This window comes from Podarcis filfolensis (assembly GCF_964270895.1).
Source record: "Podarcis filfolensis genome assembly, chromosome: 6".
Lineage (NCBI taxonomy): Eukaryota > Metazoa > Chordata > Lepidosauria > Squamata > Lacertidae > Podarcis > Podarcis filfolensis.
Window position 1 is genome coordinate 92598940 of NC_139609.1, and position 26495 is coordinate 92625434.

The 26495-nt window shown below is 43.1% G+C and overlaps 1 long non-coding RNA gene across 1 annotated transcript in view; it reads left to right on the top strand.

Annotated features, from left to right (window-relative positions):
• The first annotated feature begins 723 nt into the window (after positions 1 to 723).
• Positions 724 to 26495, top strand: part of LOC310764907 — a 72636-nt gene continuing 46864 nt past the window's right edge. Inside the window, exon 1 of the long non-coding RNA XR_014549343.1 lies at positions 724 to 812. This is a non-coding gene — a long non-coding RNA (uncharacterized lncRNA). The remainder of the gene's footprint in view (positions 813 to 26495) is intronic.

The following is a 26495-nucleotide window of genomic DNA, read 5'->3' on the forward strand; positions in this document are numbered from 1 at the left end:
CGCCTTTTACATTCCCGCCGGAGCGGTACCTATTTATCTACTTGCACTTTGACGTGCTTTCGAACTGCTAGGTTGGCAGGAGCAGGGACTGAGCAACGGGAGCTCATCCTGTCATGGGGATTTGAACCGCCGACCTTCTGATCGGCAAGTTCTAGGCTCTGTGGTTTAACCCACAGCGCCACCCGCGTCCCTGCTGTAACTCTAATTTACACCTAATTCACACAAATCCCACCTAATTTACACATGTTTGCATGCAGTTCTGCCTGATGTACTCATTTTTGCAACACACCTTCCCCTGTTTTCACTAACAGTATGCACTATGGACACTTTATCTCAGCATGCACACTAGTTGCCTGGAGAACTGCATTGCAAAATTCAGACATGTGTGAATTTTGGAGAATGGTTGTGTCTTGGGTCACAACCCAAATTCGAAAATGCAGATTAGGAAGATTTGCCTTCTAATGAGAACTAATCTATGTTCTCCCCCATCTCTAGTTAATAGCTTATGTTCAGAACTGCACATATCCCCAGATTCTCCTGTTACTCCTGCTTCCAAGTGAAAGGTTATGATGTGCATCATCTCGTTCCTGACCATGTGCAGTGGCTGCTCATTCCTACCACATTTTCCTTCTTCTGAGAATCTGCTGGCAAAGGACATAGTGAGCCCTTTAAGTTTACGTCACCCAAGAAGCAGCCTTGTTATCAGCATTAATTGGCTGGGAGTGCTGTGTTCAGGAAACACTGGCGAAAAAGCAATCTTGCTAACACAAGAGTTATTTAGTCGTCATCACTCCATTGTTTGTTCCGGGGAGGTAAGTGGTGTCTTTATTAAAGACAACATATTCTGATGCCCATCGGATGACTTGCTTGTTTACCTCCCTGCAGCATCCCTAAACATTCTAGGAAGAAACATAACAATTATTCCTCCCTGCAGCATCCCTAAACATTCTAGGAAGAAACATAACAATTATTCGTGGGAACAACGGAGCCAAATCGATGGGACTGTTTGTTCTTGAAGGTGTTTTCTTTTTCGTCTCTTTAGCACAACACACAGCACCAGAGCAATGCCCTTCCTGGAACACAAACAAACATTCTTGTTCAATGTACCAACAGGGGTCCATTTCCATTGGTGTCAGGACTGCTAGGAAGCAGGGCTGGTTTTAAGGGATTTTAGAAGGGTATCTTTTTAACAACATTGACAAGACCTTTTCATTGGGTGCTGGTTGGCCAAGTCACAGACTAGATCAGGCATCCTCAAACTCATCCCTCCAGATGTTTTGGGACTACAACTCCCATCCCTAGCTAATAGGACCAGTGGTCAGGGATGATGGGAATTGTAGTCCCAAAACATCTGGAGGGCCGAGTTTGGGGATGCCTGGACCAGATCTATCAAAATTAATGAACCCAAGTTAGGACTATACGAAACTGTCTTACTTGGACACAATATAATGTTGGAAGATTGGGAAAGGTTGTGGAAGAAAGGGGTTAAGTTTACTGCTTAAAAGAAAACATCATGAAAATGATGTATAGATGGTACTTAACCCCAGTAAAACTAGCAAAGATTTGTCATACGACTGAAAATTTATGCTGGAAATGTAAAGAAAAGGAAGAAACCTTTTATCATATGTGGTGGACGTGTCCCAAGGTGAAAGACTTCTGGGAAAAGATTTATAATGAGCTGAAAAAGATGTTGAAATACACATTTATGAAAAAAACCAGAAGCCTTTCTACTTGGAATAATAGGTTTGGAATTGCCCAAGAAATATATTAGATGGTTTTTGTATGCAGCAAGAATTTTGTTAGCCAAAAACTGGAAACTACAAGAAATACTAACAGTGGAGGAATGGCAGATGAAGATGATGGACTTTTTGGAGCTGGCCGACCTGACTGGAAGAATCCGCGAACAGAAAGAGGAGGAGCATCAAGAAGAATGGAAGAAATTTAAGGACTATTTAGTTAGATAATCTAAGATAACATAAGTAAAATTACTTGTAAGTACCAAATTGGCCTAGAAGTAAAATATGTTAAATTGCATAACATTATGGATAGGAAATACTACGAAAAGAGAGAAAGATGTTAACTGAATAAGTTAACTTTATTTGAAACTAGATATTGGAAAACTGCTACAATGAGTTATATGGAAACTCAGCTAGGGGGATTCGAGGGAGTCACCCAATAATGATAATTAAATTGGGATTTTAACAGTTAGGATATATGTTTGTTCGGGTTTTTTTAAATATTGTAATGTTTTTCTTCTATGTTTGTTATAAATTTGGAAAAACAATAAAAAAATTGGGGGGGGAACGAAACTGCCTTACATTGAGTCTGACCATTGATCCATCTAGCTCAGAATTGTCCATACCAGACTTCCCCAACCTGCATGCCCTCTGGATGTTTTGGACTACAACTCCCATCATCGTAGGCTGTTTGCCCTACTGACTGGGGCTGATGGAAGCTGTAGTCCAACAACATCTGGAGGGCACCAGGTTGGGGAAGGCGGTGGCTCTCCATTGTTTCAGGCGGGGAATGTTTCCATGGCAGGGATTGGACCTGGGACCTTCTACAGGCCAAGCAAGTGCTCCACCACTGAGCACAGCTCAGAGTACATTTGATGTGTCTGCGCTGAGTGCTTTTTTTTTTTTTAAGTGATACTTAATGTTCTATCTGTCAGCTTTTAAGTTCATTTAATCCTAGAAATTAGGGACGTGGGTGGCACTGTGGGTTAAACCACGGAGCCCGGCGGGAAGAAGAAGAAGAAGAAGAGTTTGGATTTGATATCCTGCTTTATCACTACCTGAAGGAGTCTCAAAGCAGCTAACATTCTCCTTTCCCTTCCTCCCCCACCACAAACACTCTGTGAGGTGAGTGGGGCTGAGAGACTTCAGAGAAGTATGACTAGCCCAAGGTCACTCAGCAGCTGCATGTGGAGGAGAGGAGATTACGAGTCCATCACTCTTAACCACTACACCACAAACAGCGTTTCCGTGCACTGCTCTGGCTTAGACATGCTGGCCACATTACCCGGAAGCTGTATGCCGGCTCCCTCGGCCAATAAAGCGAGATGAGCGCTGCAACCCCAGAGTCTGTCACGACTGGACCTAATGGTCAGGGGTCCCTTTACCTTTTAACCCTAGAAATTACTTGTTAGAATCATGTGATACAAAGAAGGGGTTATGCAGGCATGTGGGGGGAGGAATAACAACCACGAATAGCTCAGTTGGTAGAGTGCGAGACTCTTAATCTCGGGGTTGTGGGTTCAAGTCTCATGTTGGGCAAAAGATTACTGAATTTCAGGGGGTTGGACCAGGTAACCCTCATAGTCCCTTCCCACTCTATGGTTTTATGATTGCACTTAAATAGAGTTGTGTCCATCACTCCAGGGCTACATCCACCCATGTTTCCATTCACTCTCTGTTCTTTGTACAACTTTTCAATGATTCAGTTTGCAACACTAAAAACAGCAGCAGCAGCCAGGTATTAAAAGCCTTTACAGCAAGAAAGCCAACGGAATCTAAAACAATTGAACAATTAACGCGTCAACAGCGGCAGGATCAATCCGCAAAAATGCTTTCACTCGTCTCCAAAAGGAGGTGATAACTAAGCCTAGGGTGGGAGAAAGAGAAAATAAACTTGGTTCTTTGAACAAAAATTAAAGCTGAGATGACAACAATGCAAAATTTGTGCTTATTACCAAAGCCAGCCTACACAAATTAAAACAAAACAGACGACATACAGGAAGCCAAAAACATGTAAAAATAATAGTAAAAAAAGCAATTAAACTATAATAGAATCAAGGCAAACACTGTATTGCGGCAGAGACACAACCCTCTCCCAAGCCCGAAAGTTGCTAGAAACTTTATTTATGTACGCTACAACAGCAGCAAGAATACTTATTGCAAAGTATTGGAAGACACAAGATTTACCCACCCTGGAAGAATGGCAGATGAAGGTGATGGACTATATGGGATTGGCAGAAATGACTGGCAGAATCCGAGACCAGGGAGAAGAGTCGGTGGAAGAGGATTGGAAGAAATTTAAAGACTATCTACAGAAATACTGTAAAATTAATGAATGTTAGAATGATGTTGGATAGAAATTAAGTGGTTTCCAGCTGTAATGCTTTAAGAATATGGAAAAAAGGGTATAAATAGGTAAAAACATAATTAAAATGATGTTGGATGGGAAATAAGTGGTATTAGCAACAAAGTTAATAAGAATATGCAAAAATAATTGATAATGGATAAAAATACTGAGTTATAAAATGTTAAGTTATAAAGATAAGATAAATGAAAGAGGGTAAGGATTTGCTGATTTGATTATTTAAATGGGAATACAAGAAGGGGAGGTGTGAGGAAGTCAAAGAAACAAGCAAATGAGTTTTAAGTTATGAAAAAGAATTGTTTTTAATTTTTCTTCTTTTTTCTGTGTGTTTATTCTTATTTTTTTGTTTCTTTTATTATGTGTTTTTGTATATTTGTTTTTGTAAAATCTTAATAAATATTCCTTAAAAAAAAAACCAAAAAAAATGAAAGTTGCTAGAAACTTTAAACACCTGACAACTTTCGGAGTTCATTATTTCCTCCAGGTAAGTGGGGAGAGAAGAGGAGAAACAAGATTTAACCTTGCTCATTTGCAAAGAGCTGTCAAAATCTATCAGACAGCTATTTTTAAATATGGAAGCCAAGGAAAGTGCTGGATTTAAGAGGAGGCTTGATGAACCTATGAGATTGAATTCCATGTGAACAGCACTCACAGTGAGCAATTAGATCAGGAAGCGCAGCAGGGCTACCACAGCCACATTTCCCCTTCATCTTCTTAGTCCTCAGAGTGGACCACTTTTATCTCGCAGTCAGGAGTAATTCAGTAAAGGGCAATTTGGGAAAGTATTAAAGAATTGCACAAGATTTCCTCTGGAGTGCTAACTGAGGAAGTTCATTTGCTTCATTTGACAGCATTGTGCAGCTTGTCTTGTCTGAGATAAGCTCCACAGGAGCTTGATGGGATGAGATAAAACTCCGTCATCCTAAATTACCTGATGTTCCTGTGAAAATCCTCATTCCTATGCCAGAAAAATGCTGCAAGATTTGTTAGACGATGTCTGTCTTCTTCTTCTTCTTCTTCTTCTCCTCTGGTGATCACTCACAGCCGAGTGAGATTGTCTTTCATGAACACGGACTTAACAATGAGTCCGTAAGTGACTGTGGAGGCCAATTCTGGATCCACATATCCTTCCACAGTGGGGACATAGGTTTATGGGTAGGAGTTGATCACGGTGAGGGTTTGCCAAGCATGCCTTCCCCTTAGCATGTTTCTCCCTTTCATCCTCAGTTCAAGCGTCTTTAAAGCCCATGGCACCTTTGGTAAAGGCTGTTCTCCAACAGGAGCGCTTGCAGGTCAGTGTTTCCCAATTGTCGGTGTTTATACTACATTTTTAAAGATTTGCCTTGAGAGAGTCTTTAAACCTCTTTTGTTGACCACCAGCATTACGTTTTCCATTTTTAAGTTCGGACTAGAGTAGTTGCTTTAGAAGACGATCACCAGGCATCCGCACAACATGACCAGTCCAACGAAGTTGATGTTGAAGTATCATTGGTTCAACACTGGTGATCTTTGCTTCTTCCAGTACACTGGTATTAGTTCGTCTGTCTTCCCAAGTGATGCGTACATTTTTTTGGAGACACTGTTGATGGAATCTTTCAAGGAGTTGGAGATGGCGTTTATAAGTGGTCCATGTTTCAAAAGAATACAGTAAGGTTGGTAGTACAACAGCTTTGTAAACAAGCATTTTGGTTTCCCTGCGAATCTCCCGGTCCTCAAACACTCTGCACTTCAATCGGGAGAAAGCTGCACTCACAGAGCTGTATCACTGGTCTGTCCTTCCTGGCCTTGTAGGACCTGCCTTGCTAGATCCAAACTAGAGCCTTTACAAGACCTTACCCACTATTTAGATTAATTAGTAAGCTTGCAAGAGATGCTTAACTCAGAATTCAAGAGCTGGGGACCTTGATCTTTGATTACTTACCATTTCAGGTAATGTTCAAAGCATTCCACACACACATTACCTTGTTGTAAACCTCACAGCCCTGAAAGAGAAGTCAAAATCATTTTTTAAAAATTCATTCATTCATTTATATTCATATATATACTGCTTGACTGTAAGGAAACAGTGGCTACTTCAAAGAGGTTTACAAAAAGAACAAAACAATGAAATGACCAGGAAAAAGTTAAAAGCAACAATTTAAAACACAACAAAATAAGTTAAGGACCAGATGAAAATGCACATCAACATTCAATGCGTCTGGGCAGCCTTGCCTAAACAAAACTGTTTTTAGCCAAAAAGAGTAAAGTGCCAATGCTTGCCTGATGTCAAATGGCAGGGAGTTGAGTTCCAAAGTGTAGACACTGCCACACTAAAAGTTCAACTTCTTACAAATTTGGGAAGATATTATATGGCACCTGTAACATGCCACTTCTACAGATTCAAGCAGCTGAGTGAGTATATATGGGACAAGGCAGTCTTCTCTAGATGAGATAAACAACCCAACCAGCTGTATTTTTCAAGAAAGTTTTGTTTCTGAAAGACGAATATTGGTTTATTTGTGGGGGGGGGGGCAGGGGGCATTTTGACATCATCATCATCATTTATTACTTGTCCCACCCATCTGGCCGGGCCTCTCCAGCCCCTCTGGAGGGCTTCCAATAGGATATTCAAAACACAATAAAATATCAAACATTAAAAACTTCCCTAAATAGGGCTGCCTTCAGATGTCTTCTAAAAGTCAGATAGTTGTTTATTTCCTTGACATCTGATGGGAGAGTGTTCCACAGGGCGGGCGCCACTACCGAGAAGGCCCTCTGCCTGGTTCCCTGTAACTTCACTTCTCACAGTTAGAGAACTGCCAGAAGGCCCTCGGCGCTGGACCTCAGAGTCCGGGCAGAACGATGGGGGTGGAGACGCTCCTTCAGGTATACACCCAAACACAAATCCTGAGACTTTGGTGAATGAAGATTTGATCAGGGAATTAAAAAGTATAAATAAGCCCTGCAATTCAAAGGGTGCAAAAGTACTTCAGGCCTTCGATTTTCTCATATCTGAAAGAAAAAGGGGAAATGACTCCCACAACTCAAAATGAGTGTATCTCTCTCCCCCAAATAGATGGAGTTTGGAAGTGGAAAATGCAGCTTAAAACAACTACATCACATTCTTTCATAGTAAGGCTGATTCTGTAATGGAGCAACTCAGCATGCAGATGTGTGCGCAGAGAATGGAATGAATTTCTTATGTCTTCGGAGTTTTGATAAAAACAAGAATTTTCCAGCACTTGCGTAAGCCTCGACTTGAAGTTTTGGTTAACAGATAATGAAAACGTCTCTCAAGTACAATTTCTATTTTGGGTCTCTTCTCTCTCTGCTTTCATTTTACCGATACTGTTGATTTCTCTGGGCGCGTTGCAAGTTGTTCCGGCGACACATATTTGTCCCATATCTGCCCATTTTGCTACCTCCGCGGAGCTATATGCCAACGCTGCCTTGATATTTCATTTACAAAGGCAGTGGAAATGACAAGTGGAAATGTTCCTCGCCTTTCCTCCATCGTGACTCTTTGAATTTAATATCCGCTAAGGTGATTATCCCCCCTGCTTTCATCTCAAACATAAAACACAAATGCAGTCAGCAAATGTTCTGTGTGTGCCCGCATCAGTGGAAGCATCAAAAGTTGCAGATAACTCTGCCTAAGCAATTGTGACCCAGGGGCTCTCGAAAACTACTCAGATAAGCTTCTCTGCTATAAATCAGAATTGTTCCAACCTCCCAGAGTGCAATATCCCAGAGATATGAGCTTCCTCCTCAAGTGGGCGGGGCATCTATCTTACTTTTTCCAGATTAGAAGCAGTCCACCCAGCCTTGGAGCAATACAGGATTATCCACTTGCCTTTGTGAGTTGAGAAGGGTTTTTTTCTGGAGCATTCCTGATTGACTGTGGGGCTCCTTTTCACTTACAGTGGTACCTCAGGTTACAGATGCTTCAGGTTACAGACTCCGCTAACCCAGAAATATTATCTCGGGTTAAGAACTTTGCTTCAGGATGAGAACAGAAATCGTGCACCAGCGGCAAGGCAGCAGCGGGAGACCCCATTAGCTAAAGTGGTGCTTCAGGTTAAGAACAGTTTCAGGGGGCAATGACAATAAAGATATTATTATTATTATTGTTGTTGTTGTTGTTGTTGTTGTTGTTGTTGTTGTTGTTATTGTTAAGAACGGACCTCCAAAATGAATTAAGTTCTTAACCGGAGGGACTCCTATACTCTGTAGGCCTGGAGTCTGATTCACTCTTCATTCAATAGCTGGCTTTCCTGACCCCGATGTTCTCCCCTGTTCTAGTCTGCTCAGCGCTAACGCTCTGCTATGATTTAGGTTTGATGAGGCCCTAAGCTACTGAAGGTAATGTCCAGCTGTCCTTTGTCAACAACAAATGGTTGCTGTTTTTTGTGTTGAATATATGCAATATGGTAATTTATGGACCTGATACCCTTAGTCTATGCTGCCTGATCATCAGTCTACAAGCACTCTTTAATATTAGATAACAGGTACAACAGCTTGACCTACATTCAACTGTGCTGCACTGCAGTCTGCAGCTGCATGCTACATGTTGCCATGCAAGCAGTCCATGCAGAATGTAGGCACCCTTTATATAGAAATGAGCAAACCAGTGATATTTTAGGGAGCAGGCGAGCAGGCGGGGCCAATTACTTACATCATAGGAGCCTAGACAACACAAAACACTGTTGCTCCAGTGCCTATACAACACAAAACACTCCCTCCATTCCCTTCTTTCCCACCATCCCCTCCATGTGGCCCTGGGCACTGGCAACCCACACCATGCCACTGTTCGAACAACATCCTAGAAGTGTGGTTCTGTACATGGCTCAGTTTTATTTATGACATACAGGGGCTCTTGCCTTCATTTTATCCAGATTTTTAGGCAATTTTATTGAATGGCATTTACATGGTTATTGTTGTTGCATTTCTGACTGCTTAGAGATTTTTAAAAATTATTTTAATAAGCGGTCCTCCAGGGGGGCGGTTTGCTAGGGGCTCCCTTTGACCTGTGTCTGTTGCAATTGGGACAAAGGAAAAGTATCCGGACAGCCCAAGCCTTTGCGTGGACAGGCGGATTCCGCCAAAACCCCGGGCAGCCCCTGTGTGGAATAACGACTCAAGACAACGTGCTATGGGATTAAAATTGACCACAACTTTATTATGTTTCAGATATGGGTAGACCTTGGCTCAGGCACTGGGCGTTTATCCCTCCCAGTCCCCCGCTGGGGATCTGGGGAACGTCAGGGTTATCCAGTGGGGGGGGGTGGACTGGCTCTGGAGAACATATGTTCAAGCAGAGAGAGCCCGCCCCCGTTACGCCGCCGTCACAGGGGAGAGCAATGACAACCTCTAGGCGTACGGCCAAAGCCTCCCCTCAAAACAACCCCTTTAACGGGGAACCCTGGTATCGCCGCCACAAAGAGAAGGGGGGCGTGAATCACCGCTACATGCCCACCCCCATTTAGGGAAGATAGACTAAAGGATTTCGCCCAAAGCCTGATACCGCCAAAGTTGTGACGTTTTGCTACGGGAAAGGCAAACCTGCCAATGCAGGAGAATTCCTTTCCAGCCCTTCAACATCGACCTTGACGTAGCAGCGCCCGCGTACTTGTGGAGAAAAGGTTAACCTGCAAAAGAAGTCTTAACTGAGGGTGTGTAGGGTGGGAGAAGCTCTGGAGCCAACTGATGATTCCCAGGTAAGATCCTCCCCCTATTGTGTGGGCAGGGTGGTCCCTTCCCCTACCTGGCCTGATCACCTTGGCAACGCCTCCCCAGGTGGGATTGGGCAACTGGCTGAGGTAGGCGGAGACCTCCAGGTATCCCACCTGGGGAAGGCGAAGCCAAGCCTGTGCTAATGGTGCCGCACAGGGTCCTTTATAGTGGGAAAAATTTGGATATTGCCAGAAGTAGATTAGAGTCAGCTGCTCCCTTCTGCACCTCCAGAGTGTTAGCAAGATGGTATCAGATAGAATCTTCTAGTTTGTAGTCAAATATAAGGTGAAAAATTAATAAGGGGGGGGGACACCTCCCAGATGGAAGCAAAGATCAATGTTCTGTTATTATTGCAAGTTAGTAACAAAGAAATGTGGAAACAATCTGCATAGGAAGATCTGCAAAGGAACAAATGTGATGTTCTGACACTTCCAACCACTGTTCTCCCATCATGTTCCTCCTATTAAAATTCTGTCTGAAGCTGATCTGTCCCTCCAGGATTGTAAGGAAGAAGAAAACATGTGATCCGCCATGATTAAAATGCTGATTTATGCCACCACTTTTTATAGTACAGACACTATCGACATTGCTAGGACACCAGGCAGTTGATTTCATATCTCATTAATACTAGCCCCATGAAGGGAGCTTAAATTTGATGTGGGATTGTCCAGTGCATGGGTAGGCAAACTAAGGCCCGGGGGCCGGATGCGGCCCAATTGCCTTCTAAATCTGGCCTGCGGGAATCAGCATGCTTTTACATGAGTAGAATGTGTCCCTTTATTTTAAATGCATCTCTGGGTTATTTGTGGGGCATAGGAATTCGTTCATTTTTTCCCTTCAAAATATAGTCTGGCCCCCCACAAGGTCTGAGGGACAGTGGACTGGCCCCCTGCTGAAAAAGTTTGCTGACCCCTGGCTCCAGTGCAAGGCTACTCCCTGTGCTTTGTGCCTTTATTTGCTTTTCAAATGTTTTGCCTTCTACCTGTGTGATCCCACAGAGTAGAATTTTTGTTTGTTCTTGCAGCTTATCCCAAACACGCAGCTGTTCTGCACTTGAAGTATGCACGATTCTAGGATTCTGAGTGAACCCTCAGGGGTAAATACCATAGATTCTTAATCCCTAGCAATGTAATGTTCATGAATATATTACAAATTAGCCTTTGGTCTCAGATCTGTTCAGAACAGTGCAGGTCCTGGTTAGCAGCTAGCTTTACCTATCTGCACACATTGAGGACAAATATCTGGTGGCGGAACATCTCCCCCCTCCCACTGACACGGCCGGCTCTCTTTCTGGGATGGCAATTTGCAGGGGGGGCATTATTATGCCTGCACTCTTTTATTATTGCATTGTATGGAGATGGCCTTATTGATGGTAGTTTTCTTCTACTGACACTGTTTAATACATTGAGACTTTTCAGGAAAAGCAGCCTACGAATTTTACAACATGAAATAATGTTTTTGTCCCCGTCACCTTATCGCTAGTACAGTTTCTACTTAATAATTTCATTTGCACACCAACTTTTCTCTCACTCAAGGCAGCTCACATAATTCTTCCCCTCCATTATAAGGGAACAACAGCCCTGGGAGGTAGGCTAGTTTGAGAGGTATCCACTGGCCCAAGGCATGCAAAACGTTTGGTGGATAAATGGGGATGCAGACTAGGGTGTTGTCAAATTTAGGGCTCATCTATACTTAAATTAGGGACGCGGGTGGCGCTGTGGGTTAAACCACAGAGCCTAGGACTTGCCAATCAGAAGGTTGGCGGTTCGAATCCCCGCGACGGGGTGAGCTCCCGTTGCTCAGTCCCTGCTCCTGCCAACCTAGCAGTTCGAAAGCACGTCAAAGTGCAAGTAGATAAATAGGTACCGCTCCGGCGGGAAGGTAAACGGCGTTTCCGTGCGCTGCTCTGGTTTGCCAGAAGTGGCTTCGTCATGCTGGCCACATGACCCAGAAGCTGTATGCCGGCTCCCTCGGCCAATAAAGCGAGATAAGCACTGCAACTCCAGAGTCGGCCACGACTGGACCTAATGGTCAGGGGTCCCTTTACCTTTACCTATACTTAAATTTGCTCCATATTTCAAGGCATAGATTTGGATTCTCCTGGTCTGAGATTGAACCCCCCCCCTTTTTTTTGCCATGACACATGAAAACCCTCTCTTTACCACAGAATTGGAGAAAACAGTAATCTGTGGGACACCTGAATTGCTGTTTGCTCCGATTCAGTGGTAAAGATTGGGTTTTCCTGTGGAAAACAGTGGCAAAAAAGAGCACTTGGACACAGACTAAGAAAGCACAAATTGTTGCCTAGAAAGGTACATGTAGATTAGTCCAATACCCTCAACCTCTACGACACAAATGGCACTTACCTGTATTTGCGTCATTGCTAGAGGCTTCTAGCTAATATATTGTGGTGGTACATCATATTGGTTGCCATTTTACTTTTGCCTCCCCCTTTTTGGAGTGGACAATAACCCTGCCCTCTAATTTCTTTGCAATAAACTCTATGTGACTTTGCCTCGTTGCAGGATTTGCTTGCGTCTCGCAACCAGGCTAAATTGAACAAATTAAATCCCCATCTTTCAGCCAGCTGACGTACCCATCATTTAGTGCCTGAGTGGGTACAAGTGGCATGCATTACCTGCCTTCCTTTGGTATCCATGGCAGCCTTAATTTCAAGAGGAGAATGGGAGGAAGACAACAACAGGTGGCAACAAACAAGAGCGCTGTGATGGCTGTTGACAAAATGGACTTATTTCCTCTCTTTCTGCTAAGCAGATGTGGCCAGTGGGGTTATTTTTTGTCTCTCGGTGTCTCTCTAAAAATCCCCAGAGAATCCTAAAAAACAACAACACCCCACAGATGTCTCTTTCACAGTAGGGGCCCTTTAGTATATTCTGATAATAGCTCTGATCCACAAGATTAAATCCTGACAGTGGTACCCAGAGTATGAAAGGCACTGTGGGTGAACAAGCTATTTCATAGGGAACATAGAGATTTTTTCAGGCACATTTCATCCTGCAAAATGACAGTAAATCCACACACCAATGGATTCATCAATAGATTTTGTTTTCCTTACTGCATGGAGAACTTTTAAAAATATAGTTTTATTGATTTCCAGTAAACAACAACAACAAGAAAACAAGACAAAAACAAGATCAATCTAGTTAAGTTTCCCAAAGTCCAATCTGTGATTTTGCTAGTTGCCATTTTTCCAGGATTATCAGTAAAGTATTTTATAAGAGTGTGCCATAGTTCAACAAAATCATCTACATCCTTTATGCCATTCAAAGCATCCAATCTCTTTGTTAATTTTTCTGATACATCACTAGACCATAAAATCTGTTTCCAACAAGAAATACACAGATGTTCCAACGTTTTCCAGTTCTGTGACAATAGTAGGCATGCAGCTACCAATAGAAAAATAATTAGTTCTTTTATAACAAAGCTCAGATTGCCCTTCTTTTAAAAATAGCAATCCCAAACTTGCAGTACATCCCACATGTTGACCAGTAGTATAGCTTATTTCTGTAACCACCCTCTGTCAGAAGGACTTTATATGTCCACACTTCCACCACATGTGAAATGTTGTACCTATACTATTGCAGCCTCTCCAGCACAATGGTGGGATATTTTGTTGATATAGCTACATCATAATGGTGTCAAATGCCACCGATGTAGTAATTCAAATGTATTTTCTCGTAACTGAGTTGATACTTATTGTAGCATTGTTGTTTTTAGCCCACTTATTATTCCAACCAACTTCCGCAATATCTATCCCTAGATCAGTCTCCCATTCCCATTGAAGAACGTACCGTATTTTTCGCTCTCTAAGATGCACCAGACCATAAGACGCACCTAGGTTTTGGAGGAGGAAAAAAAGAAAAAAAAATTCTGAATCCCAGAAGCCAGAACAGCAAGAGGGATCGCTGCGCAGCGAAAGCAGCGATCCCTCTTGCTGTTCTGGCTTCTGGTATGGCTGCGCAGCCTGCATTCACTCCATAAGACACACACACATTTCCCCTTACTTTTTAGGAGGGAAAAAGTGAGTCTTACAGAGCAAAAAAAACGGTAATTTTTTGAGGCCCTGATAGTTGATCAGCTGGACCTCCGAAACTGCTTAGTGCTAGAGTGTCCACTTACGCATTCCCCCAAAGAGAAAATTCATCATCAGTAAGTTTCTTACCTGTACCTGGAGAAATCTCTGTCTTCACTTTGTTGAGTTTCCTGGGTTATTATTGTCATTATCTATTGAATTTGTATACCGCCCTATACCTGGGGGTTTCAGGGTGGTTCACAGAATAAAATCAAGATATACAACCACAAAATACATAATAAAAACAATAACCCAATAGCCCCCCCAAAAACTCCCCCCATATTTTAAAAGGGCATAGAATGTAAATCAGATCTACCAAATGCCTGGTTAAAAAGGAATGTTTTGGCCTGATACCTAAAGGTGTAAAAAAGAAAAGAAAAGAAAAGAAAGGACTCACCGGATGGTTACGTCCAGTCAGAGGCAACTATGGGGTTGTGGTGCTCATCTCGCTTTCAGGCCGAGGGAGCTGGTGTTTGTCCACATACAGCTTTCCAGGTCATGTGGCCAGCTTCTGGTGCAATGGGACACTGTGATGAAAACCAGAGTGAACTCCCGTTGCTCTGTCCCAGCTCCTGCCAACCTAGCAGTTTGAAAGCACACTAAAGGTATACAATGAAGGTTCCAGGCGAACTTCCCTGGGAAGAGCATTCCATAGATGGGGAGCCACTGCAGAGAAGGCCCCGTTCTCGTGTTGCCACCTTCCAGACCTCTCGAGGAGGAGGCCCTCGAAGGAGGGCCTCAAAAGATGATCTCAGGGTCTGGGTAGGTTCAGATGGAAAGCGGCGGTCCTTGAGGTATTGCGGTCCTGAGCCATTTTACACTTGTTTTCACAGTGGCCAACCAGATGGCTACAGGAAACCTGCAAGCGATACTTGAGTGAACACAAGAGCCCTCTCCCCTCCAGTGGTTTCTAGAAACTGATATTGAGAAGCTTTGTTCCCCCTTGCCATTGCTTTAAATGAGAGCAGAGATGTGGCCAAAGAATCATTTTTATCCACTTGCATGTTTGCCAGAATCAAATAACCCCAGAGCTGGAGGAAAGGTGTTTGAGTACTCCACTTTTAACGAAGGCCTTTGAGAGGTTCCAGCATCCTTTTTTTTCACACAGATATTTTATTTCACTTTATATGTTATTAGAGAAACGAAAGGAAACATTCCTGAGGCTATCAAAGCACCCTCCGGTTAGATCTTTCATTAGCCGTTTCAAAGGAAAAATAGAAATGGGAGTTGGTGGGTTGTTTCCTTATATATGTGTGTGTTGTTGTTGTTTCTCCAAATCTAGTAGCTCAGGGGACAATACATATGCCCTCTGCAAATAAAATGTGTTTTTGCCACACCAGGAAGCAGGTGCTGAAGTGTTGGGAATGGTCCAATTGTCAGTGGAGACAAGGAGAATCTATTTAGACACACGAGGGGAGATTTACTGAAAAGACCAGTTCTGAGTGAATCAATATCAAGAGCAAATTTCCAAGTACTGCAGGCTATTTAGCTGGACTTTGGAAGCTCGCTTGTTTATTTTTATTATTTTGTTTTTTTCTTTTGCAAAGGGAGTTCTGGAATCTTATCTGTAGAAGACTGAAACCAGGGTGCTTGGGGAAATTGGGCCTTAACCCTCCACCGCTCCGTCAGGAATATGGCCCTGATTCATTGCAGGACTTGAATGCTAGAAATGTCCATTTATCCTAAAGCCTGGATTATTGTTTGAAGGTGTCAGCTGATCCAGAAAGCTACCATATGTTGGTGGAGGCAGGATATTAGCAGAGATGGGCAGGCCCTCTAAGGCTTACTACATCAATAGAGTGGTACCTTGGTTCTCAAACACGTTGGTACTTAAACAACTTGGAACCCAAACACTGCAAACCTGGAAGTAAGTGTTCTGGTTTGCGAATTTTTTTAAGAAGCTGAACATGCTCTGTTTTGACAGTTACAATTCCAATTCGACTGCCACACTTCCAATTTGAGTGTTACGCTGAGGTCTGTCTGTTTTTGCTATTTATTTTGCGTTTTCGTTTTTGCGGCTTTTTTGTTTTGTTTTTTGTGACTGTGTGGAACCCAGTTCAGCTACTGATGGATTGATTGTGTGACTTCAGTACATTGTTTATTGCTTTCATTTTATGGATCAATGGTCTCGTTAGATAGTAAAATTCATGTTAAATTGCCGTTTTAGGGGTTGTTTTTAAAAGTCTGGAACGGATTAATCCATTTTGCATTACTTTCTATGGGAAAGTGTGCCTTGGTTTTGGAACGCTTTGGTTTTAGAACGGACTTCTGGAATGGATTAAGTTTGAGAACCAAGGTACCACTGTACTTTCCACCTTCTTTGCCCTCATCTGAACATGTTCAAATCTTATTCTTATTTTGCTGCCACACCACGCTGCTGACTCACATTCAGGCTTGTGATCGCCTACAATCCTGAAATTCTTTTAAGCATGTACCACTGCCACTGCTTTGCTATTTCATTCTGGACTTGAGTTAAGGTGTCTTAAAGCTATGGTTTTCCCAGTAGTGATGTATGGAAGTGAGAGCTGGACCATTAAGAAGGCTGATCGCCGAAGAATTGATGCTTTTGAATTATGGTGCTGGAGGAGACTCTTGAGAGTCCCATGACTGCAAGAATATCAAACCTATCCATTCTTAAGGAAATCAGCCCTGAGTGCTCACTGGAAGAACAGATCCTGAAGCTGAGGCTCCAAGACTTTGGCCACCTCATGAGAAGAGAAGACTCCCTGGAAAAGACCCTGATGTTGGGAAAGGTTGAGGGCACAAGGAGAAGGGGACAACAGAGGACGAGATGGTTGGACAGTGTTTTCGAAGCTACCAGCATGAGTTTGACCAAACTGCGGGAGGCAGTGGAAGACAGGAGTGCCTGGCGTGCTCTGGTCCATGGGGTCACGAAGAGTCGGACACGACTAAACAACTAAACAACAACACAAAGCACCCCCTTATGGAGTATAGTTCTGGAAGCATTCACACTTCTGTAGAAGCGTGGGAGGGATTGGGTCCTCAACTATAGGAGGCAGCATGTGGCAATGACATCATGGACACTCTCAGCCAACTAGAGGATTCTGGGAAGATGTGTCAAGGCCCATGGGTGCCGTAGTGGGAAATCAGTCCGGAAGGCTATGGTCTACCACCACTGTCGGAGGAATATGGCAATTGCTGGGGATTGCAAGTAGGGAGAACGCTGCTGTGATTATGTCCTTTCAGGTTTTCCACCGTAATCTGGCTGGCCACTGTGAGAACCAGATGCTGGACTAGACGGGTCATTGATAATAAATATTAATAATTAAAAAATAATAATAAATTATTTATATCCTGCCCTCCCCAGCCAAAGCCAGGCTCAGAGCGGCTAACAGTAAAAGTAACACGGTTTACATAAAATCACAATCAATTAATTGAAATTCATTCTAAAATCAATTCAGAGTCAAATTAATGGCAACCATTGGGCTAGAGTTCTATGAGGACTACAGAAAGAGGGGGTTCAGACTGTGCCTTGGCCAAAGGCCTGGTGGAACAGCTCTGTCTTGCAGGCCCTGCGGAAAGATGTCAAGTACCGCAGGGCCCTAGTCTCTTGTGACAGAGCGTTCCACCAGATTGGGGCCACAGCCGAAAAAGCCCTGGCTCTGGTCGAGGCCAGCCTAACCTCCTTGTGACCCGGGATCTCCAAGATGTTTTTATTTGAATACCATAAGTTCCTCTGTGGGACATACCAGGAGAGGCGGTCCCGTAGGTACGAGGGTCCTAGGCCGTATAGGGCTTTAAAGGTTAAAACCATCACCTTAAACCTGATCCTGTACTCCACCAGGAGCCAGTGCAGCTGGTATAGCACCAGGTGATCTGATCAGGCACGGTTCTTCTTGCACTTTTATCAGGAACATAGCATGGACTTGGCCGAGGCAAAATCTCATAGATGGATGACCAAATCTGCCATGGACTAGATTTCTCAAATCTGCTGCAAGGATCTTTTTTCCTCTGGGTGTTTTTTGCATCTCTCAAGGTCAGTGCCTTCTTTTCTGTTTTTCTTTTAAAGGAATACACAGGAAATGTTAGAGCCGAAATTGTTTTCGCTTTGTACCCTCAAAAGCTACTAAGAATTGTCAATTTTATTTTGCCTTCTTCAGGGAACAGCACCCAGAGCCTGAAACAATTGCTATCGATTTTTATATGAAAAATGGAGGTCTTGGGTAATTGTAGTTCCATCTCCACCTCCAATACCTAAGTCACCCATTGTGTGCCTTGGAGTCCAACCCCCCCCCCCCCGCCGCAAATGCCAACTGACTGAAATAAGGCTTTTTAACAACAGAGTTTGAAAAATATTGGTAAAATCCAACTGCTCTTGAGCTGAGAAGCAGTTGGCTGGGCTGGGAGGCTGTTTGCCTTGTTTCAGGGGCTGCTGGCTGCTCCTTCATTGGGAAGCTATGTAAAAGACACCATCTGACTGCATGAGATTACGTGCTATTAAAGATCATTAACTGCAACGTTGGCAGACCGCAATTGGCTGCCGAACAAGCAAGGCTTCCGCTGCAATTGTATTTGCCCAGTCCCCTTGCTATTTGCAATTGTTTCATCTTTCAGTTACGCTTCCAGTAGACTACCAAATGCTGAAAGATATTTGTCAATGATGGTTGAATATATAGAACAGCAACGTATTTGAAATATTCAACAAACACCCGAGGGAGATTGCCAGCAGCTGGGGGGGGGGGCAAAAAGAATGCTGTCCACCTCTGTAATATACTGATTCTGATTTTCCCAGTTCTGCATTAAACAACACGTCAACTCATTGAAATCAGATGTCTTGATTCATCATGAGATCTGTGCATCAAAACAGTCCTCCACACACATAGCAAATGTGATTGCATGGGCACTCCATCTCTCTATTACTGATGTGCATATGTGCATCAACAAAACTTTACAAAAACAACAAGACTCTTGGTGTGAACACCTGCATTGGTCCATCAGCGTTCTCTTTGTGCCTTGAGTTGTACTAATGTGCAAAGCATGCACAAAGACTACTGATAAAACAGTAGGTATAACAGCATCAAGTTTGCTTCCTTGTGTGTGCACAAGGGGTGTGTGTGTGTGTGTGTGTGCGTGCGCGCACAAATGCTTTTGCGCATTGGTAAAACACAACACCAAAATAATCTCAATGCAACCTTACATAGCTGCAGCTATGTTTTTTGGGTAGTGTCCTATCCATGGACATATTATGCACCTACATAGTGTAGAAGGCATTCACGAAAGGAACTGGAGCAAACTGTACATGCAGGGTTCTTTGAACATAGTCTGGCAATTAAAAGAACTCATAATACATTGGTTAACTTTAATAAACAGACCAAGTAATGTCTCCCAAGAAAGGGAGACATTTAGATGAGGAGAATGAAGCATCTCGGACCTTATTCCCCATAGGTCTATTATCTTTCCTACATCCTTGCCAACAGTTTCTATTAACCCAAGGAGCTGATCAAGCTCCTAGTGGTGGGAAGACACCCTTGGGAGTGATAATGTCTATTACCTGAGCAAGATTTTCCTGCCCATGCTCCTCTTCATATTGAATCAGACCATTGACTCGCCTAGTTTAGGACCTATAGTGAGCGGCAGTTTCTCTCCTGGGTCTCAGAATGGGTCCTTCTTGTCGTAACTGGAGAGGCCGAAAGTTGAACCTGGGTCCTCTTGCATGCAGAATCGCTTTTATTGCAGCATAAAGCAAAGCGAGAGAACATTTAAATCAGATAGCAGAATATACATGAACTTATTTTTTTAAGAAATTCACGACTCTTTAAGAATTGTAATTAGTAAAATTAGTAATTGTTTTTTTTAAAAAAAATGTTAAAACATAAAGCATATTATATCTTAGTAGAAGGGCTGTAGCTTGGAGGAAGAGCATTTGCTTTGCACACAGAAGTCCCCGGGTTTGATCCCTGGCAGCTCCAGGTAGGGCTGGGAAAGATTCCTTGTTGGAAGCCTGGGAGAGGTGCTGCCAGTCAGTGTAGAAAACTGAGTAAGGCAGACCAATGGTCTTGCCATGGAAATTCTACTCAATATTGATCCAGAGCAGCACTCCAATGTATAGTTGTTTTTGTTGTTGTTGTTTAGTTGTTTAGTCCTGTCCGACTCTTTGTGACCCCATGGACCAGAGCACGCCAGGCACTCCTGTCTTCCACTGCCTCCCGCAGTTTGGTCAAACTCATGTTAGTAGCTTCGAGGACACTGTCCAACCATCTCGTCCTCTGTCGTCCCCTTCTCCTTGTGCCCTCCATCAGGATCTTTTCCAGGGAGACTTCTCTTCTCATGAGGTGGCCAAAGTACTGGAGTCTCAGCTTCAGGATCTGTCCTTCCAGTGAGCACTCAGGGCTGATTTCCTTAAGAATGGAGAGGTTTGATCTTCTTGCAGTCCATGGGACTCTCGAGAGTCTCCTCCAGCACCATAATTCAAAAGCATCAATTCTTTGGTGATCAGCCTTCTTTATGGTCCAGCTCTCACTTCCATGATGTATAGTTAGCAGAGCCAAAACTTAAACACGTTACAAGATTCCCAAAAAATATACCAGAGGCATTTCATCCAGCAGAGCTTTACTGCTGCTGAAGGCAAATGGGCATCATGGCCACAAATCCAATACATTCAGGATTGGCACTGTCATAAGAAATCCAGTTGCAGCAGACCTAACTTAAACTTACAATATATAGCTTTATAGTCCATAGACCCACAAAACAGTTTCAAAACAAGATACAGTTAAGACAACCAAACAACAGGCGAAAGAGACCGAGGTCGTCATTTTGTTGTGTATAGAGCGTGATGGTCTTTGTTTCTTGCAACCTCCAAAAGAAACTTTGCCACGCTCAGTGTAGTATCATTTGACCTGTAAACTTACAATAACTTATAATAAGTCTAAACCTTAACACTATATGCGGAACACCACAACAGAAGGAAGAGAGATAAAAAGAGAAAGTGAAACTCAGGCTCCTTCTAGCCTTATTATCATAGTCAGCATGACCTTGACAGAAGTCTTTGTTCCAGACCCTTTTTCCAGGTAATAAGATTTTTATTCTTATTGTTTTCATTCTACACATCTCTTCCATCTCTAGGAAGAAGCAGGAATTGTTCAGCACCCTGCACCTTCCACTGCCACCTTTTTGTGTTTTGAGGTTCATATTTGAATTGGTGAAAAGATATAAATGTTTCAGTTGCAGCTGTTTGATCATTGTCGCCTCATTAACACACACAAATTACTTTTGGATTCATCAGACATGAGCATGCTTGTGTGAACCAGGTCCTCAAGCATTAAGCATCCAATAATGAGAGCTGGTATAACCTAATAATTAAAGTGAAAGCTGTGAACCAGGAACCCCTGGGTTCAAATCTCACTTCTTCTCAAATTCATTAGACGTATTTAAACAAGCTACACTCCCCCCCCGCCCCCAGCCCTCCACCTGTAATATTTAGATACTCATGTTTTGTAAGGACTCCTGCAATAAAGCACGTGAAACACTTCAGGCACTCTGAAATGCAAAGTGTTGTAATTAAGATTGTGTGATGAATGTGTAGGTGGGGCTGAACCCTTAATTATCTGGTATAAATACATTTCTCATCACCTCCATATGGAAGGTAACTCACAAACAGGGCCATGGCTAGGGGATAGGGAGGTGGGCCCCCGCCAGGGGCTGAGGCGAGGGGGCTAAAATCGGCTAAAAATATGCCCATAAATATGTCTATAAATAAAAATATCGATTATTGCCTCATAAAAAAAGGTTTTAAATAGAGGGTGAATTGGATGGGTGGGTGTGGGGGTTGGAGGAGAGGTGGAAAGAAGAGCTAATTTATCCATGCTAGGGGGCGCAATCTAGACAGTTTTGCCAGATGCGCAAGATCACCTAGCTATGGCTCTACTCACAAGCTGAACCTTCCTTGTTCTGGTGCCTTCTGGCTTTAGGTAAAAAGGTAAAGGACTACTGGATGGTTATGTCCAGTCAAAGGCGACTCTGGGGTTGCAGCGCTCATCTTGCTTTCAGGCTGAGGGGGTGGCATTTGTCCACAGACAGCTTTCCGGGTCATGTGGCCAGCATGACTCAACTGCTTCTGGCTCAATGGGACACCGTGATAGAAGCCAGAGTGCACGGAAACACCTATTTATCTACTTGCACTTTGACATGCTTTCGAACTGCTAGGTTGGCAGGAGCTGGGAAAGAGCAACGGGAGCTCACCCTGTCATGGGGATTCGAACTGCCAACCATCAGATTGGCAAGCCCAAGAGGCTCAGTGGTTTAGACCACGGCGCCACCAGCATCCCAGCTCTACCATCTGGGGACTCATGGGAGTAGCTGTCCAAAACATCTGGAAGGAATCTGGCTATGAAAAGCTGCACTAGCTGAACCTGCAGAGACTCCTGCACCAATAAGGTGCAAGACTCTTCTCTTTTTGCAGCATTCTCCTTCCTTATATGCAGTAGGGGCTTAGCCCGTTGCCTGTTGAAGGGGCTGAATAGGAACGTTTGCAGGTGGATTCCTCGATTGGCCTTCGAGTCGCTCTGTTTTTGCCTGCTCCACACTCCTGGGGCTAAGTTGTTTGGCTTTCTGGGCATGCATAGTGCAACAATCTGTTGTTGGCACTGATGGACGGGTAAGGAAGTGATAGGCAAAATAGTTGGTAAACTGAGGCATTGCTGGGTTATAAGGGCACCCACTCTACTGGGGCCTGCCAGTGCTTTATGCCTAGTGGGCCTTGGTGAGGTATATTTTAGGTGAATACTTGGGTGCACATGTTGGCTTCATACTCAAGGCTCGCCTAGTAAGGAGGGTGTTATTCCTACCCCATCCTTAGCATATGGTGGAATCACATGCTTGGGGGCTGGAGGGATGCTTTCTTGCCATAGTTACTTAAGTCCTCACCTGCCTGGACTCCTTTGAATGGGTTAATGTTGGTTTGCAGTTCCTCTGACTTACGTTTTAATGAATAAAGGTAAACGTAAAGGGACCCCTGACCATTAGGTCCAGTTGCGGACAACTCTGGGGTTGCGGCGCTCATCTCGCTTTATTGGCCAAGGGAGCCGGCATACAGATTCTGGGTCATGCAGGCAGCATGACTAAGCCGCTTCTGGCGAACCAGAGCAGCACACGGAAACGCCGTTTACCTTCCTGCCAGAGCGATACCTATTTATCTACTTGCACTTCATGCTTTCGAACTGCTAGGTTGGCAGGAGCAGGGACCAAGCAATGGGAGCTCACCCCGTCACAGGGATTCGAACCACCAACCTTCTGATCGGCAAGGCCTAGGCTCTGTAGTTTAACCCTTTATTCCGTTTCTGTCTTATGAGCCTTCTTTCCGGGTGTGGGGGCAAATGGATCCTACTCTTTTCCGACTGAAGGAACCATGGTTGCCACCAGCCCACTTTTATTATTTCCCTCTCATTCCATCCCAACATTATTATTTTGAACAGTTGGCCAAAACCTTTTGCGCTAAAAGGGCCCTTTTCCAACATTCTCATTACAAAGACTATAATTGTGCTCCAATAAAACAGAGCCTGAAGGCAGTAAGATCTATGAACCATGGTGACTAGACTGAAGGTTATACGTGACTCTAAGTAAAGTCTGGATCTTTTACATGCAAGCCATGCTGTTGAACATTTTGAACCTCTCAGGGTCCCTGCTTGTCCATCTTCCTTAACATTCCTCATGGTTGCTTTGATGTTCCACTGTTATGAGTGGACCCATCGCATTGCGCAAAGTATGTGACCTCTGGGTTTATTTAAATGTTTTTTTGTCAACTGTGTATTCCACCTTTCCACCAGCTCTCCTTGAGTCCTTGTGCACATCAGGCATGGCTTACCAAGACCTTCTTGAAGACTCTACCCTACCTGCGCTGGGCAGAACATTGACTGCAATCTGTACACCTCCAGTAAGCAATTTCAATGCGCTCAGAAGTCCCACCTAGCCAGAAGAGGTGAAAAGGCAAACATAAGGAATATTTTTGTCTGAGCTATTCTTGTCTTTGGTAATAACTGCTAGCCCTGCAGCATTGCGATCATAAACTGACAGCTCTTACAGGGCAAAACATCTAAATAATAACAGCAATAATAAAACCCAATTTAATCGTTATCGGAAAAAGGTTGTGCGGTCCCAGATTTCTTGAGTAGGCCAATTTTCTGTGAGCCTTTCACGTTTAATAATAATGTCACAAATTTCTCTTTTGTCAAGCACTTCAAGGAGGAAGATGGCCAGCTTGTGGTTTTAAAGAAAATAGGATTAAAAAAACCCAAAAGCGTGGCCTTAAAGCTCACCAGTTGTCTTCCAAAACAATTACCCCAAGGTCTCTCTCTGCCTTCATGCCAAGGTGTTTATGGCTAGAGGCAGGGGCTGACTGAAAGCAGGCAAACCTCTAATGTGTTTCTGGCTGCCTCAATCTCATTCCTGGCCACAGGCCAAATTAATCCACACTTTTAATTATCTAAAATGTAAACAATGCTGCAAAGAGGTCTGTGAGTGCCATCGTTGGAGACAGGAACGGGAAATATAAGCCTCTCATTGATTGCAAACATTATTTCTGCTGCCGCTCTAAATTAGAACCAACGGAAGTAAGATCGTAAGGAGTGAGAAGATTGTAAGATCACATGCTTCTTTCCTCAAAATGATTCTGATGTTTGCCATAGGGATAGGCAAATCGGGTTCTATCCATTTCTCTGCTCTTAAGTCCGGTTCTCCACATTTCCACACCTGTTTGCGAAAATTGGTAGAAATTCAGAGGTAATTTAGTGTGAATTTCTCCAGATTTTTTGCAAAGCAGCCGTCTCAAAAATAATCCATTTTTATTTTTTTATTTTTTTGCATGTTATATATAGTCATTGATTGTTAAACCACTCTGGGAATTGTAACTCTGTGAGGAGAATGGGGGTGGGTCTTCCTAAACAACTCTCAGAACCCGTAACAAATTACAGTTCCCACTTGGGGAAAGCCATGATTAAAATGGTATCATAGTGCAACAAATGCAAGACACAAAACTGGCCTCAGTGACTATCGCATTTCATCCAAAGAAAATTTCTGAGCCGCTTCTGGCGAAACCAGAGCAGTGCACGGAAACGCCGTTTACCTTCCCGACGGAGCGGTACCTATTTATCTACTTGCACTTTGAGGTGCTTTCGAACTGCTAGGTTGGCAGGAGCAGGGACTGAGCAACAGGAGCTCACCCTGTTGCGGGGATTCGAACCACCAACCTTCCGATCAGCAAGCACAGAGATTCAGTGGTTTACACCACAGTGGTTTACACCACAGTAGTAGTAGTATTTATTAAATGTGTATACAACCCTATACCCGTGGGTCTCAGGGCATTTCACAACACAAAGTTACAATATACAAAGCTCAGTGAGTCCTAGTAAGCTAGCAAAAATGTATAAGAAAAGTACAAATATCTGTTGGAAATGTAAAGAAAAAGAAGGTACCTTTTATCATATGTGGTGGATGTGTAAGGCAGGAAAAGCATTATGGGAAATTATATATAATGAAATGGGGGGAAGGTTTAAAATAACTTTTATAAAGAAACCAGAAGCATTTTTATTAGGAATTGTAGGTACCGAGATCCCAAAGGAGCAGAAAAGACTTTTCATGTATGCATCGACTGCCACAGAGATGATACTAGCCCAGAGATGGAAAGAAGATAAAGTCCCCACCAAAGAAGAATGGCAAATTAAGTTGTTGAAGTACGCCAAAATAGCAAAACTCTCCGGAAAGCTCAGAAACTTCAAGAATGAATGGGGAAAATTTATAATTTATTTCAGAGGCTTTTGTAAGCAGATGAAAACATTAGCAAGATTCTAATAACACTTGCAGTGTAACAAATGCTATGGACAATATGGAGAGATATAAAATATAGATGATGAAATAATATGCAGTTGAAAATGTTGACAATAGGACCCAGGGAGGGGAAGGTGGGAAATCAGGAGATTCGGAGAAATCTCTAAACATAGATATGTATTTGGTATTGTTATAACTCTTCACTTGTAAAATCAAAGAAATATATATATACAGTGGTACCTCGGGTTAAGTACTTAATTCGTTCCGGAGGTCCATTCTTAACCTGAAACTGTTCTTAACCTGAAGCACCACTTTAGCTAATGGGGCCTCCCACTGCCGCCGTGCCCCCAGAGCACAATTTCTGTTCTCATCCTGAAGCAAAGTTCTTAACCCAAGGTACTATTTCTGGGTTAGCGGAGTGTGTAACCTGAAGCGTATGTAACCCAAGGTACCACTGTATACCCAATATACAAAGCTCAAAATATATAATAAAAATAATCAAAGCAGAAATTACTTAATAAAAGTAATCAAAACATAGTAAAAATAAAAATAAAATAAAAGTAATCAAAATGGAATAAGAATAATCAAAACAATTAACAATACTAAGGTGACAGCAGCCACGAAATTAAAAGACGCCTGCTTCTTGGGAGAAAAGCAATGACAAACCTAGACAGCATCTTAAAAAGCAGAGACATCACCTCGCCAACAAAGGTCCATATAGTTAAAGCTATGGTTTTCCCAGTAGTGATGTATGGAAGTGAGAGCTAGACCATAAAGAAAGCTAATCACCGAAGAATTGATGCTTTTGAAT